Source organism: Odocoileus virginianus, chromosome 34 (assembly GCF_023699985.2).
Source record: "Odocoileus virginianus isolate 20LAN1187 ecotype Illinois chromosome 34, Ovbor_1.2, whole genome shotgun sequence".
Taxonomy (NCBI): domain Eukaryota; kingdom Metazoa; phylum Chordata; class Mammalia; order Artiodactyla; family Cervidae; genus Odocoileus; species Odocoileus virginianus.
In genome coordinates this window covers 19,645,769-19,659,924 of record NC_069707.1, presented here as the reverse complement: position 1 = coordinate 19,659,924, position 14,156 = coordinate 19,645,769, and positions in this window count along the sequence as shown.

Here is a 14,156-nt window from a genome sequence, read left to right as displayed (position 1 = left end):
TGACATTTTAGAAATCAGCTAGCTAAAATGGACTGGAATGGGTGAATTTAACTCAGATAAACATTATATCTACTACTGTGGCCAAGAATCTTTAAGAAGAAATAGAGTAGACATCATAGTCAACAAAAGAGTGAAATGCAGTACTTGGATGCAATCTCAAAAACAACAGAATGATCTCTGTTTGTTTCCAAGGCAAATCATTCAATATCACAGTAATCCAAGTCTATGCCCTGACCAGTTATTCTGAAGAAGCTGAAGTTGAGCAGTTCTATGAAGACCTACAAGACCTTCTAAACTAACACGCAAAAAAGATGTCCTTTTCAAGTTATAAGGGACTGGAATGCAAGTAGGAAGTCAAGAAATACTGAAGTAATAGGCAAATTTTACCTTGGAGTATAGAATGATGCAGGGCAAAGGTTAATAGAGCTTTGCCAAGAGAAGGCACTGGTCATAGCAAACACCTTCTTCTAACAACACAAGAGAAGACTCTACATATGGACATCACCAGATGGTCAATATCAAAATCAGGTTTATTATATTCTTTGCAGCCAAAGATGGAGAAACTCTATACAGTCAGAAAAAAACAAGACTGGGAGCTGACTGTGGCTCAGATCATGAACTCCTTATTGTCAAACTGAGACTTAAATTGAAGAAAGTAGGGGAAACCACCAGACCATTCAGGTATGACCTAAATCAAATCCCTTATGATTATACATTGGAAGTGACAAATATATTCAAGGGATTAGATCTGATAGACAGAATGCCTGAAAAACTGTGGACAGAGGTTCATGACATTGTGCAGGAGGCAGTGATCAAGACCATCCCCAAGAAAAAGAAATGCAAAAAGGAAAAATGGTTGTCTGAGGAGGCCTTACTAATAGCTATAAAAAGAAGACAAGCGAAACACAAAAGAGAAAAGATATACCCATTTGATGCAGAGTTCCAAAGAATAACAAGGAGAGACAAGAAAGCCTTCCTCAGCAACCAATGCAAAGAAATAGAGGAAAACTTTAGAATGAGAAAGACTAGAGATCTCTTAATGAAAATTAGAGATACCGAGGGAAATTTTCATGCAAAGATGGGCACAATAAAGGACAGAAATGGTATGGACCTAATAGAAGCAGAAGATATTAAGAAGAGGTGGCAAGAATACACAGAAGAACTATACAAAAAAGACCATCATGACCCAGATAACCATGATGGTGTGATCACTCACCTAGAGCCAGACATCCTGGAATGCGAAGTCAAGTGGGCCTTAGGAAGCATCACTGTGAACAAAGCTAGTGGAGGTGATGGAATTCCAGTTGAGCTATTTTAAATCCTAAAAGATGATGCTGTGAAAGTGCTGCACTCAATATGCCAGCAAATTTGGAAAACTCAGCAGTGGCCACAGGACTGGAAAAGGTCAGTTTTCATTCCAATCCCAAAGAGAGGCAATGCCAAAGAATGCTCAAACTACTGCACAATTGCACTCTTGTCCTACGTTAGCAAAGTAATGTTCAAAATTCTCCAAGCCAGGCTTCAACAGTACATGAACTGTGAACTTCCAGATGTTCAGGCTGGATTTGGAAAAGGCTGAGGAGCCAGAGATCAAATTGCCAACATCCGCTGGATCATTGAAAAAGAGTCCCAGAAAAACATCTACTTCTGCTTTATTGACTATGCCAAAGCCTTTGCCTGTGTGGATCACAACGAACTGTGGAACATTCTTCAAGAGATGGGAATACCAGACCACTGGACCTGCCTCTTGGGAAATCTGTATGCAGGTTAGGAAGCAACAGTTAGAACTGGACATGGAACAATAGACTGGTTCCAAATAGGGAAAGGAGTACATCAAGGTGTTACTGTCACCCTGCTTATTTAACTTATATGCAGAGAACATCATGAGAAACGCTGGGCTGGATGAAGCACAAGCTGGAATCAAGATTGCCAGGAGAAATATCAATAACTTCAGATATGCAGATGACACCACTCTATGGCAGAAAGTGAAGGAAAACTAAAAAGCCTCTTGATGAAAGTGAAAGAGGAAAGTGAAAAAGTTGGATTAAAGCTCAACATTCAAAAAACAAAGATCATGGCATCCAGTCCCATCACTTCATGGCAAATAGATAGGGAAACAGTGGAAACAGTGGCTGACTTTATTTTGGGGGGCTCCAAAATCACTGCAGATGGTGACTGCTGCCATGAAATTAAAAGATGCTTGCTCCTTGGAAGAAAAGTTATGACCAACCTTGACTGCATATTAAAAAGCAGAGACATTACTTTGCCAACAAAGGTCCATCTAGTCAAGGCTATGGTTTTTCCAGTGGTCATGTATGGATGTGAGAGTTGGACTGTGAAGAAAGCTGAGCACCAAAGAATTGATGCTTTTGAACTGTGGTGTTGGAGAAGACTCTTTGAGAGTCCCTTGGACTGCAAGGAGATCCAACGAGTCCATCCTAAAGGAGATCTGTTCTGGGTGTTCACTGGAAGGACTGATGTTGAAGCTGAAACTCCAATACTTTGGCCACATGATTTAGAACTGGCTCCTTAGAAAAGACCGTGATGCTGGGAAAGATTGAAGACAGGAGCAAAAGGGGATGAAAGAGGATGGAATGGTTGGATGGCATCACTGAGTCGATGGATATGAGTTTGAGTAAACTCCGGGAGTTGGCAACGGACAGGGGGGCCTGGCGTGCTGCAGTCCACAGGTCACAGAGAGTTGGACACAACTGAATGACTGAACTGGACTAATGTTTCATCAAGGAGATACTCTTTGTCAGTATAACAACAATACCTTCCCATAGGACTGTTATGAAAGTGATATAATTCCTCGTGCTGAGAAATGCTGAAGGCAAAATAAGAGGATGGCAGAGGATGAGATTGTTAGATAGCATCACCGACTCAATGGACACGAATTTGAGCAAACTCAGGGAGATGGTGAAGGACAGGGAAGCCTGGCGTGCTGTAGTCCATGTGTTGCAAAGAATTGGATATAACTTAGTGAATGAACAAGAAAAAAGAATTGCAATATTGCTTTGTGGATAATAGAAGTTTTTAGAGCTAATTAATATTATTAATCAGCTTGTCTTTTTGTCAAATTAACATGAGACTGTACTGGCTTTGAAAGGAGACCCTAGACAGAGCTGGCTTTATATGTGTGAACATGTCCTATTAGATAGTAAGCATTCAATATCCATTTATTACTATTGTTGTTACCTTTCAAATGGCTTTCAGAGACAGTTGTGTTTGCAAAAGGTGGGAAAGTCAGTTTATGGAATGCAATTTTTTAAATACAGAAACTAATGGTACTGGAAACATATAATCCCACGAATTGCCTTATTCTTCAATATACACAGCAATGAACTGTGTTGTGGCCTTTGCTTTCTTCCCCCCTCTTTTCAGGACTTCAAATGCTTACATTCTAGAAGGAAAGTCAACTCTATACGAGCATCCCTCTTAAGGACAAGTTTGGCGAAGCAGAGGTCATGTGTTGCTACTTTCTGGTGTCCCCTGAGAGTGGATTGAGGCTGTCTGATGTCATTCACTCTTTTGGTCACAGTAGAACACATGCTAAGTACAAGAATACTATGTTAGGTAGAAATGTTTTAAAACCTAGAAAGGGATAAATAAGCCTCAACAACAATCTTTTTTTCCTGCAGAACTCTGTGACAGGGACTTCTGCTCTTTAGCAAGACGAAAGGACAAGGGCAGGATTTATGGTCCTGTATGAAACAAACAAATGATGAAATTGAATATATAAAACAATGGTTTTCTAGACCTCAGGCAATGCAGGAGAGAGATCCTTTTGAGACAAAAATGGATAGGGTGAGAACTATGATTGCCTCTGTCAGTGATACATGTAGTAATATGGATAAATCTTCAAAAAATTATGCTTAGGGGAAGAAGCCTGGCAAAAAAATGTGCACTCTGTTTGATTTCATTCATTCAGAAGTCTAGAAAATGTGATGAATCTCTAGTGACAGAAAGTAGATCTATTGAGGGGATTTGGTGGGGTGGGGGATAGATGACAAAGATAAATGAAGAAACTTTTTGTGATGACATAGATGCTCATGGTTTTGACTGTAGTGATGGTTTCAGGAGGATATTTTGATGTTAGGATTTATAAAGCTGAAAATTTAAAGGTGTGATAATGTGAATGTACAGCTCAATAAAAAACTGTTAAAGAACAGAGAGAAGCTATCTTCTGTTCTTTCTTCCCTCGACAATACTCAACAAATGCATCACAGAACTACAGAAAATCTAAAGGTTCGAAACACTAATGCTGGAAGACAGAGCATCCTGCCCATCTGCTACTGGCGCTGAGAACTGTGGCATTCTATGGTTTGGATATCATGGCTCCTAATGACGGGGCTGACAGACATGACCTTATGTGTGGCCTACGCTGACTTTGCTCTTCTCATTTGCCTATCAGTTCAGTTCAGTCGCTCAGTCGTGTCCGACTCTTTGCGACCCCATGGACTGCAGTACGCCAGGCCTCCCTATCCATCAAGAACTCCCGGAGCTTCTCATGTCCATTGAGTTGGTGATGCCATCCAACCATCTCATCCTCTGTCATCCCCTTCTCCCTCCTTCAATCATTCCCAGCATCAGGGTCTTTCCAAATGAGTGATTTGCCTCTATGTCTATATAATTCACGGCTTCTCTGGTGGCTCAGTGGTAAAGAATCTGCCTGTCAATGCAGGAGACGAGTTCAGTCCCTGATCTGGGAAATTCCTGAGGAGAAGGAAATGGCAACCTGTTTCAGTATTCTTGCCTGGGAAATCCCGTGGACAGAGAAACCTGGGCGGTTTTAGTCTATGGGGTCATAAAGAGTCGGACATCACTTAGTGACTCACTAACCAGTTATATAATTCATAGTAGAATAGCAAGCAAATCTAATATTAACCATTGTGTTTGTGATTGTTATGGATCTTATATTTTGGTGGTATAAAATATACATCATGGGCATCTTCAGAAACATGAAAAGCAAGCCAAAACTTCTGTTCAGGCAGCTTTTGTATGTGTATGTACTTATAGATGGGCTTCCCAGGTGGCGCTAGTGGTAAAGAACCCATCTGCCAATGGAGGAGATGTAAGAGATGCGGGTTTGATCCCTGGGTCAGGAAGATCCCTGGAGAAGGGAATGACTATCCACTCCAGTATTCTTGCCTGGAGAATCCCATGGATAGAGGAGCCTGGCAGGCTTCAGTCCTTGGGGCTGCAAAGAATCAGGCATGACTGAAGTCACTTAGCATGCACTCATGTCCTTATAGATAAGATCAGACATAAGCAAAATGTAGGTCCAATCGCTTTTGAAGAAGTGGATCCTGACTTGGAATTCACCAAAAGACCAACAAGTTCATCTCACCTAGCCTGTCATATGAAGTGCAATTTTCTCTTGATGGTTAGTTTTTGCATTTTTCTAATTGATCTATATGGACTTCAGAAAAATGACACTCTTCAAATGATGTGCTACTTATTTTTATTTAGTATGACATTTGACATAATTTATAGAATTTGGGCATGGGGCTTCTGGTTGGGAACTCTATTGTAACATTGTTTCTATGGGAAAAATCAAAATAAATTTTTAACATTTCAACTTAATGTACTCTTTTCAGGGCTGTTCTTTCTATGAACATAGTATTTACTTGTACTACAAAGTATACATCATTATTATTCAGAATAACTTACCCATCTGGTCAAATCAATGTCTGGAGATAATAATACCAATTTGGGTACAAAATTGTCTGTGCTCCAAAAGGCAATATGGGAGCGCCTTTTCAAATGACAAATGAAAGAAACTTGTAATACAAGTACAAAAACAAAGAAACAAAAAATCAACATAGTAAGGGTCACCAACTAAGCAGTAACAGGTCGTATTAGTGGACATTACAGAATTGGTTTGTAATTGATGTTTCTAATTCCAAACTAATATAAAAAACTGTGGAAGTTTTGCTGACAATGGCCAGTCAGCTTCACAGGATGTGAATACCATAATTAGAAGAACAGAAAAAAAGAAAGACAAGGCATGTGTTGGAATGGCAGGAAGAGAATAAACTGCTTCTGAATCTTAAGTTGAATTCTATCTCCATTCCTTCTGAATGCTAAAACATATTTCGCAGTCTCATTAATGTTATTGAAAGTAGACTCTTGTTGAATCATTGTTAATCTCTAAACACCATTTAGGCTTTTGCAACCTAAATTTAAATTGTATGCTAATAGAAATCTCTACACTGCTAAAATTATTTTCAACACAGGTGTTTATCATTGATGAATGCAATGTAGACTTAAGGACAGGTATTGTGTCTGATGTTCGTACTCACAGTATCTAAAATACAGTTTACCAGTCGCATAGACAATGTTAAACAACTACTTCCATGTTTTAAGTGTCAAACTCTACTTTCAGAATGTATGAGATGTGGCATTTCTCTCTGAAACAGAGATTTTATGCCTGTATAAGAGTACTGAAGAAGCACAGAAAATTTTGCCTTTGTTTTCCATCAAACTATTTCCATAAGTGTCTTAGAAAACCCTCTCTCACATACAACTAAAGTTTCCTGGATTAATGAGCTAGAAGGGACCAAGTCTTATTAGTCTCAGGACTTTCAGCTTCTGGCACAAATAGGTACCTGGCATATGGTAAGTGCTCAGTTAATTTTGGTTGGATGCATGAATGAGTGAATAAGATCAAACTCTGCCTAGTGTTAAAACTCATTAGACTGGAGCTTGGCTCTCAGGATGTCAGGTGTTGAACAAAAACTGTGTCTGACTCTGTAATAATGAATAGGATACAAAGGTGCGCATGGCAGCCACCTAGCCTGAAGGAGGCGGCTGGGTAAGCCGATCAAATACCACAGGTGCATCACTAATACACTGTGCTATCACTAATGTGCAAAAGAAAACTCAAGGGAGCACAGGTAAAGGGGTGAAGGATTTTTAGATGAAGCACTACTTATGTTGGGGTTTGAAAATAAGAAAAATGAATGCAGACATTTTGATTAAAGGTTAACCAAAGGATAAATCTTCAGAATAACATGCTTACATTAACTGAGACTAGTCATAAAAAGCAGACACATATAAGACCAGGTTTCCAAAGAAATGAATGGATAAATGCTCATATGTTGTAATATATTGCCCAAGTTTAAGTGGTATAGCCCCTCCAGTAAGCAACAAATATTTTAAGTCATCTGGATGAAAATGACATTGGTGAGCTGCCATTTTGCAATTTGTGTGTATGGAAAGCTGCTTCAGTTATGTCCAATTCTTTGCAACCATTTGGACCGTAGCCCATCAGGCTCCTCTGTCCATGGGATTCTCCAGGCAAGAATACTGGAGGGGATTGCCATGACCTCCTCCAGGGGATCTTCCCTACCCAGGGATGGAAACTGAGTGTCCTGCATTGCCGGCAGTCTCCTGCATTGCAGGTAGATTCTTTACCAACTGAGCCACCAGGGAATACTCCATCACATGGGGGGTGGGGGGGTCATCATATGAATTTGGGGAGTGGGGGACAATACAGTTCATAGCAGTGGCTGAGATGGGAACAGACATGTATTGCTGGGCCAGCTAATAAAGGATAGTCGTGCCCTATTCAGGAGTTTGGGCCATTTCCATTGTCAACAAGAAGCTGGAATAGGTATTAAGTAGGGAAATGACGCGATCTAAGTATTTTTAGAAAGGTAACTTTGACAAGCAGCATCTTCTGGCTGCTGCTTCCTGCTGCTTTTAGTGACTCATTAAGTGGCTAGTTGTCAGGCAGCAGGACCTGTGCTCAGTAGGACCCAGGGGGTTGAAGACTTTCTCGTGATGTATTATTGAGATTGTTGCTGTGTTGGGCTCAGTTGCTCAGTCGTGTCTGACTCTTTCTCACCCCATGGATTGTAGCCTGCCAGGCTCCTCTGTCCATGGAATTTTCCAGGCAAGAATACTGGAATGCATTGCCATTTCCTCCTCCAGGGGATTATTGGGATATTGTTGCTAAGTAGATTGTGTTAAAATCTTACATGATAATCTTTTTTACTTATTATTTATCCACATGAGTAATTTGAATCATAAGGGTGGCAGTGGTTTCATGAAGCCACAAAGCATTTCTCAGTATGAGTGGTTTATTCTCATATCTTGTTGACAAATGAGTTCACCTCTTCTCCTCTTGTCTGTGACTCTAATTTAAGGCAAAACCCTCAGGGCTGTAGCCTGTAGCATCATCTTCTTGCTTCATTATTCTTCATCTTTTTACCTTTTCTTGCTTTGGACCTTTAATTCAGGGGTCTTCACATTTATTCCTTAAAGACACTTAGTACTGAATAACCCTCACTATTTTTATTTACCCCAAATATAGTTAACTGAGAAAGATGCTTGAAAAAGAAATGGAATATTTTTTGAAAAGTAAAAATAGCAATTACAGTAAAACAAAACAAGAAACAGAACAAATAATAAAGCCTCTTGTAACAAGGCAACACTTTGCTATCTGGTTCAAAGATAAAGTCATTTTAAAAGTCATTTAGCTTATGAATGAGATTTTAAAAGGCTTGGAGCATAAAGACAACTTTAAGAAAAGGCACATCATTCTTTCCAAGTGAAAAGCCCAAAGGGACCAAGCCTTGATGTCCCAGATTTCTGAGACAGTTTACGCTGAAATGATTATTTGTTTCTTTTCCAGTTGCCACATATCTAGGTCTCTAGCAGTAGGCAAAATTGTTACTGGCACTATCTTTTTCTGTTAATGTCCTTTTTTTTTTTTTTTTTTAAAGTCCAGTAAATCTAAAGCATGAAATAAATTTCAAAACAAAAACAGATAATTTGAGATGTGGTGCTTTTCTATTTATTTCTAGCATGGGATATTCAGAACCACAAACTGCCACATTTTCATAAACTGCTGTAGTTTCATTATTCTGGACTATCTTCTTCCCTATAGTTGTGATCATCCCTGACTTCAGCCCCTTTTGGAGTTCACATTTTGGCAGCTTTGACCCCTCTAATGCTCTCCCATCTGTATTTGGAAGGAAATAAGTGGTTATTTTTCATTGCAGTTCAAGCTGCCACCCCAACCGCAGTGAGAAGCGATGGGTGTCAGAGTAAATTCCAGAACCGGCTTCTCTCAGGGAGCTGCGTGCTGAAGGAGGAGAGTCTGGGCAGTCTCTCCAGGAGTTGGGTTCAGCTGCATCTTGCTTCATCTGCTTCAGCGAGCTTTTCAAGACAAGGTAGGAGTGATTGTATAGAGCAGGAGTGTCTCTAAATTTGGTTCTAGGGAGTTTGAGACTCACATGCAGGCCCCATTTGGGAAACCCTGGGTACTGCCTACACGTGCTCCGTCTGTGAGCCGTGTCCGACTCTTTGTGGCCCCATGGACTGTAGCCCGCCAGGCTCCTCTGTCCATGGGGTTCTCCAGGAAAGAATACTGGAGGTGGTTACCATTCCCTTCTCCGGGGATCTTCCTGACCCAGGGATCGAACCCTCATCTCCTGCGTCTTCTGCATTAGCAGGCGATTCTTTACCACTGAGCCAACCAGGGGATCCAGGAGGCATTATTATTATCATGTTATCGGCAGCCCCAGGAGTTAGCAACTTCTGACCTCATTTTGGAAGTGGCAGAGGCTTCATCTCAGGTAGCACTCACGGAGCCAAAGGTGCAGCGCTCATGTGCTGGGAAAACGGGACACAGAGGCACCTCATATTTTCCGTGAAAGGGAGAGGCCGCCAGTGGCATGAAAGGGTTAAAGGAGACTCTGAGTTGCCACTTCCTATCTGAGCCCTTGGCCACCAGGGGTTCAGAGGTCGGAAGTGCTCTTCCCACACAAACATCAGCTGCTCCAACACACAGTCACCGGTCACCTCTGTCAGGAGGAAGGATGGACAGACAGCAGAAAGCAGGATTCTGGTACGTGAAGTTCTACAGTGAATGGCAAAATTCGGCACAACACTTAAAGACTGCCAACACTTATTGGCTGGATCCATATCCTTCTTTCACATCCAAATTACTTATTTCTGCTCCAAAATATAAACCCTGAAACTATAAAATAGGACGCTAAAGCTCAAAATGGAAGTCACTATAGAAATGTTCTGTGAGGGATTTTCAGGCTCAGTCTTGTCTTTTCCTCTCCTCTCCCTGATCTCAACATGAGCAGGTACGCTTCATTCATCATTGCTAACACCAGCATCACAGGAAGGCAGCTCGTGTTCTCTCCGCGTGGATCCGAATGCGTCCCCCAATCAGGCTCCCGACAGTGCCAGGTGCTAATCCCTGGAATCCCTAACTGGTAGCGTATATGGAAAAGGGTCTTCATAAAAGTGACTAAGGGAAGGTCTCAACAAGGAAGATGATCTGGATTAACCTGGTGGGCCCTGGATGCAATCACAAATGTCAATCTAAATGAGAGGCAGAGGGAAGACAGAGAAGAGAAAGGTAGAGGGGCGTGATCGTGGAGGCGGAGCTTGTAGAGGCGCAGCCCTCAGCCGAGGAACATCGGAGCCCCAGACGCTGGAAGAGACTGGAAGGCACATCCCCCAGAGCTCCCCCGGGAGTGCAGCCCTACCACCGTCTTGGGTCTACTCCAGTGAGCCCCATTTCAAACTTCTGGCTTCCAAGCCTGGAAAGAACCCGTTTCTATCATTTTAAGCCACCGAATTTGTGGTCAGACTGGTAACTTAAACAATGCAATTTTATTTTCTCACTGTTTTGTAGGCTAGAAGTTCAAGAGAAACGTGTCAACGAGGTTGACTTCTTCTGAGGCCTTTCTCCTTAGCTTAGAGATACATCTCCCCAGGTCTTCTCCTCGCCTCCCTTCTGGGCAAGCTTGTGTCTGTGTCCCAATCCCTCTTCTTTTAAGGATGCTGAGCATACTGAATTATGACCAACACATATGACCTCAGTTCAGTTTCAATTTCAGTTCAGTTGCTCAGTCGTGTCTATTTGCGACATTATACCTAAATTACCTAAGGACCCTATCTGCAAATACAGTCACATTCTGAGATACTGGGGGTTAGGACTCTCAACATACGGATTTTGATGTGGACACAATTCTGAGCATAAAATCAAGTAGCGTCATTATCTGTATTTCTATTTATGAGGAAAGACTGAAGTCCAGAACTTTGTTTAATATCACACAGCTGAGGAATCCAGGAGCTTGGATTTCTTGCTCTGACTCCATTACTCAGTTCTAAACAACAACAACAAAAGTAAAGACTCAAAGGGAGAGAATGTAGTTGTCTTAGAAGAGTCTTGTTTTTTACATCTCACTGCTCTAGTGTCTGGTTCAGTAAGTTCAGTCTGAAGCTGAAGAAGAATCTATAGCCTAGACATATATATAATATATATAATATATATTACTATAAATATATATGTATGTATAGTATATATAAAATTGTATATATATATATATACAGGGGAAAGGGAAAGGGAAGTTGCTCAGTCATGTCCGACTCTTTGCGACCCCATGGACCGCAGCCTACCAGGGTCCTTTGTCCATGGGATTCCACAGGCAAGACTACTGGAGTGGATTGCCATTTCCCTCTCCAGGGGTCCTCCCAACCCAGGGATCGAACCCGGGTCTCCTGCATTTCAGGCAGACGCCCCACCATCTAAGCCACCAAACTTGACGAGAACAAATCAAATTAAATTGTATATATATTTAAGTCTGCTATAAAACAATTACCCCTACAACTGATTTCTTGAAATATCACTGTGGAAACAAACAGGTGTCTACAATGAATTATCAAAGTTATCTTTAGAAGAAAGTTAGAAACCTTGCATCATAATAGTTTATTTTCATTCTTCTTCAATAATAATCCCTCTCCTGTGTGTTTCATGAGACACCATCCTTTTTCTTAACAAAAAACTTGATCAAGTTCTAAAAATGTTGTTTGTTAACGAGGAAGAATTTCCAAACACAACATCATTCGTCGAACAAATATTGTTCGAAGATGTTCTGCCAAGTATTTTTCTAAATATTGGGAATTAAGTACAAAAAATGCCCCACAGAAAAATCCTGAATGAAACCTACAGTTTAGTGGGATAAAGCAGAGAGCAAACAATTACATGCCAGAGATTAAATCCAGGGTACATATCAGCCGTGCCTTAAAGTGACTGTATCCACAGCCTGTAGAACACAAGCTCATGAGGGTGGCTTCCAAACTCATGATCCACAGAAATCATGAGAGCTATAAATTCATTATAATTTTTAAAGTCATTAAATCTTGAAGTGATTTGTTATTCACCATTAGACAACTAATAAGTTGCTTGCAACACTAATTCAATTCAAGCATCTGCTCAGTACCTACTTTGCAATGTGTGTGCTGTTCTCATTCATGTCCGACTCTGTGGCCTCATGGACTGTAGCCCGCCAGGCTCCTCTGTCCATGGGATTCTCCAGGCAAGAATACTGGAGTGGGTTGCCATTCCCTTCTCCATGGGGCTCTTCCCAACCCAGGGATCGAACCGTCATCACCTATGTCTTCTGCATTGCAGACATATCACTTTTATCGCTGAGCCATCAGGTAATAGCTTTGTGTTTTAAATTGTTTGCATGATTATTTTATGCTAAGCAGTATGGAGCAGCTAGAATTATATTTTTTCCTCCAGGCTGTGTTTGGAAAGCAGTTGTTAATATCAGTTGTCATCTGATATTTTTGAGATGCTACTGAGATCACTAAATGGTTAGGTTCTTTCAAAAGAATGTGAATTCCTATCCAGAGAACTGAATTTTCTATGCTGCTTGTTGAAAAGACGTCTTCTAGGCAATTATAACACCTGAAAGGTGCTTGAAATGTCCCAATAGATATTCAAAAAAGAGGATTTATCTGTTCCCCTCACTTTATTTTTCATAGGTTAATTCTAACTTTCAACCAATGAAACTAATGTGACTTTAGTATATTTTCATGTAGACAATAAATGTATCTGTTATCTGTTTTCCAAGTCATTAACTGACTTGAAGGAAGTTTAAAAATGCATAGTATATGTACTTGATTGACCATAAAATGATTGGACTTCTGCAGATGGCCGTGGTTCCACCTGTTAAAGTGGAAGCCTCCACCATCTGAGGAGAGAATGGGGCATATCGCCCTTTCAGTCCAGGATATCTATACAAGGAGGAACCCCCCTCCCCACTCTTATGTATTTCAAATAAATCCATAATAATAAAGCTGGAAATCCTTTGTAAAAACAACAAGAGAAACATCTTGGAATTGCCACCTGAATCAAATCTTTGGAAGAAGTGATGATTTCATTGATTTCTGCATAAAACCATGTAGCAGGTCAAAACAGAATCTACTGTAGAGTGTGTTACTTAGCTGATGATCTGAAGAGAAATCTTTATACAAATTACTACAGCATAGCTAACTTGCGAGTATGTTCGAAGATTCAATGCCATCCTTTTTCTTTTTACTGGGCTATGCAGGCATTTGTATTACAGCTTTTTGACACAACTAGACTAACGTTCACTCAGGGTTTCTCCAGGGAAACCCGCATTTAAATGGTAAATGTATTTGCCCTGAGGCATACGACAGTTCCTTACTTTACTTCTTACACTGTATTTATTTATTTATCTTTTTTTTCCTCATTATTTTGCTCTTTATTTTATTTTATTTTTTTCATTTATTTTTATTAGTTGGAGGCTAATTACTTTACATCATTACAGTGGTTTTTGTCATACATCGAAATGAATTAGCCATGGATTTACATGTATTCCCCATCCCGGTCCCCCCTCCCACCTCCCTCTCCACCCGAACCCTCTGGGTCTTCCCAGTGCACCAGGCCCGAGCACTTGTCTCATGCATCCAACCTGGGCTGGTGATCTGTTTCACCCTAGATAATTAAAGTTGGTTCCTCAGACACTTTGAAGTGGTACTTGTTTCATTCAATGGCGATGTATTGACCCTTTTAAGTGGATGGCAGACAAACGCAGCTTTTCTTCTATTTCAATTTATCATATAACATCATAGAACACTGGAAGGTTGCCACATCCTAATTCTGACCAAACTAAGGTCTTTATAATTAAAAAGGAGACACACCATTGAGGAGTTTCTGTAGGCACTGAACACACGGAGTAGCCGTTTTCAGAGAGGGAGACCATGGGCCTTGTGAGTACTATGCCGCGCTAAGTCGCTCAGTCATGTCCAACTCTTTTGCTCCTCCACGGACCGTAGCCCGCCAGGCTCCTCTGTCCATGGGATTCTCCAGG